Raw genomic sequence first — 3,351 nt, forward strand, 5'->3', positions numbered from 1 at the left:
ATTGAATTCAGTAATTTGTTCTGCAGGACTGAGTTCAGCAGTTACTGTTTTAGCCTCTTCTTTCATGGAAGATTCACTATTTAGGTACAGATGCTGATTTCTGGCAACTGTATCAATAAGCTCTTGAGCCTCTTCAATGGTCTTTCTCATGTGTATAGATCCACCAGCTGAGTGATCTAGAGAAATTTGAGCTTTCTCTGTAAGCCCATAATAGAAGATGTCTAATTGCACCAGTCTGAAAACATTTCAGAGGGACATTTTCTTAGCATCTCTCTGTATCTCTCCCAGGCATCATAAAGAGATTCATTATCTCCTTGTTTAAAGCCTTGGATGTCCAGCCTTAGCTGTGTCATCCGTTTTGGAGGGAAGTATTGATTCAGGAATTTTTCTGACAGTTGTTTCCATGTCCTTATGCTAGCCTTAGGTTGGTTATTTAACCATCTCTTAGCTTGGTCTTTTATAGCAAATAGAAACAGTAATAATCTATAGACATCCTGATATACTTCCTTATCATGTACTGTGTCAGCAATTTGTAAAAACTGTGCCAGAAACTCTGTAGGTTCTTCCTGTGGAAGACCGGAATACTGGCAACTTTGCTGCACCATGATAATGAGCTGAGGATTCAACTCAAAGCTACTGACTCCAATGGAGGGTATACAGATACTGCTCCCATATGAAGCAGTAGTGGGGTTAGCATATGACCCCAGAGTCCTTCTGGACTGTTCATTTCCACTTACATCCATGACAGAGAAAGGGAGATGATGTGAATTGCAAATAAAATAATTTTTTTTGAAAACTGAAATTAAAATAAAATAAATGAAAAATTGACTATAATTTTGAAAATTAGAAGAAAAATAAATAAAAGAAAATTGAAAACTAAATTAATTAATTAAAAAGATTTGAAAAAAATGTGGGTGAGGGTTTTCGAAAAAATGAAGAGAGAGAAATTGGTTAGGAAGTTTTGAAAAAGATATGTCTTAAAATTAAAGATACTTATAAGAAAATAAAAATAAATAAAAAAAAGAAAAGATATGAAAAAGATTTGATTTTAAGATTTGAGATTAGAAAAGATAAGATAAGCTAGGTAAGAGAAGATAAGGACTTTAAATTAAAAAGTTTTGAAAATTAAATTTTGAATTTTGAAATTTGAATTTTGAATTTTGAAATTTGAACTTTGAAATTTTAAGTTTTGAATTTTTTTGAATTTTTGAAATTTGAAATTTGAAATAAGATAAGATAAGATTTTGAAAAAGATATGAATTTTGAAAATTTAAAACTAAGATAAGATAAAAAAAGAAATTTTAAAATAAAATCTGAATTTTTAAAAGGAAAATTCGAAAAATCAATTAAAATAAAGGAAAAAGATATTTTTGAATTCAATAAGGAAAGAGAAAAACAATAAAAAGACACAAAACTTAAAATTTTTTAGATCTAGTGCTCCTTATTTTCGAAAATTTAGAGGAAAAACACCAAGGAACACCAAACTTAAAAATTTTAAGATCAAAACACAAGGAAGACTCAAGAACACTTTGAAGAACACAAAAAATCACAAGATATGATTCTAGAACTTAAAGTTTGAATCTTTCTTAACAAGCAAGTAACAAACTTCAAATTTTTGAATCAAAACATTAATTGATTATGTTATTTTCGAAAATTTGATATAAAAATAAGAAAAAGATTTTTGAGAAAAATATTTTTAGAATTTTCGAAAATAACTAAGAATTTTGAAAAAGATTTGATTTTTGAAAAAGATTTTGAAAAAAAGATAAGATTTTCAAATTGAAAATTTGATTTGACTCATAAGAAACAACTTGATTTTAAAAATTTTTTGAAAAAGTCAACTCAAATTTTCGAATTTGATGAGAGAAAAAGGGAAAGATATATTTTTTTGATTTTTTGAATTTTTATGATGCAAGAGAAAAACACTAAAAAGATGCAATGCATGAAATTTTTAGATCAAAACAATGAATGCATGCAAGAATGCTATGAATGTCAAGATGAACACCAAGAACACTATGAATGTCAAGATGAACATCATAGACACAATTTTGAAAAATTTTTAATGCAAAGAAAACATGCAAGACACCAAACTTAGAATTCTTTAATGCTTACGCACTAAGAATTCAAGAATGCATATGAAAAACAAGAAAAGACACAAAACAAAAAAAATCATCAAGATCAAACAAGAAGACTTACCAAGAACAACTTGAAGATCATGAAGAACACTATGAATGCATGAATTTTCGAAAAATGCAATATGCATATGCTAGTGACACCAAACTTATGATATGACTCAAGACTCAAACAAGAAACACAAAAATATTTTTTTATTTTTATGATTTTCTAAATTTTTTTGTATTTTTTCGAAAATTAATTGAAAAAAGGAAAAATAAGGATTCCAAAATTTTTAATATGAATTCCAGGAATCTTGCAGTGTTAGTCTAAAGCTTCAGTCCAGGAATTAGACATGGCTCACTAGCCAGCCAAGCTTTCAATGAAAGCTCCGGTCCAAAACACTAGACATGGCCAATGGCCAGCCAAGCTTCAGCATGTAATTCAGACATGACATGCCTGACATACTCATTCCCAAAGGAATTAGACATGGCTTTACAGCCAGCCAGGCTTCAACATGCTTCATGAAACACTAGAATTCATTCTTAAAAATTTTGAATAAAATTTTTTAAAACATTTTTATATTATTTTCGAAAACAGATGAGAAAATTTTAGAAATATTTTTGAAAAATTTTTTTGAAAATAAAATAAAAAGAAAATTACCTAATCTGAGCAACAAGATGAACCGTCAGTTGTCCAAACTCAAACAATCCCCGGCAACGGCGCCAAAAACTTGGTGCACGAAATTGTGATGTCCAGGCTCAAACAATCCCTGGCAACGTGAGCAACTTGGTACGCGCAATCGTGATTACACTTTGATTATGTAAGATTCATGGCCCCTTCTTTCCCTGGCAATGGTGCCAAGAACATGGTGCCAATACCATGGTTCACAACTTCGATACAACTAACCAGCAAGTGCACTGGGTCGTCCAAGTAATACCTTACGTGAGTAAGGGTCGAATCCCACGGAGATTGTTGGTATGAAGCAAGCTATGGTCACCTTGCAAATCTCAGTTAGGCAGATATAAATTGATAATGGTGTTTTCGAAATTTATTAATAAAATAGGGATAGAAATACTTATGTAATTCATTGGTGAGAATTTCAGATAAGCGAATGGAGATGCTTTCGTTCCTCTGAACCTCTGCTTTCCTGCTATCTTCATCCAATCAGTCTTACTCCTTTCCATGGCTGGCTTTATGCAAGGGCATCACTGTTGTCAGTGACTACATCCCCTCCTC

The sequence above is a fragment of the Arachis ipaensis genome, chromosome B9 (assembly GCF_059453495.1).
Source record: "Arachis ipaensis isolate K30076 ecotype BB chromosome B9, ASM5945349v1, whole genome shotgun sequence".
NCBI lineage: Eukaryota > Viridiplantae > Streptophyta > Magnoliopsida > Fabales > Fabaceae > Arachis > Arachis ipaensis.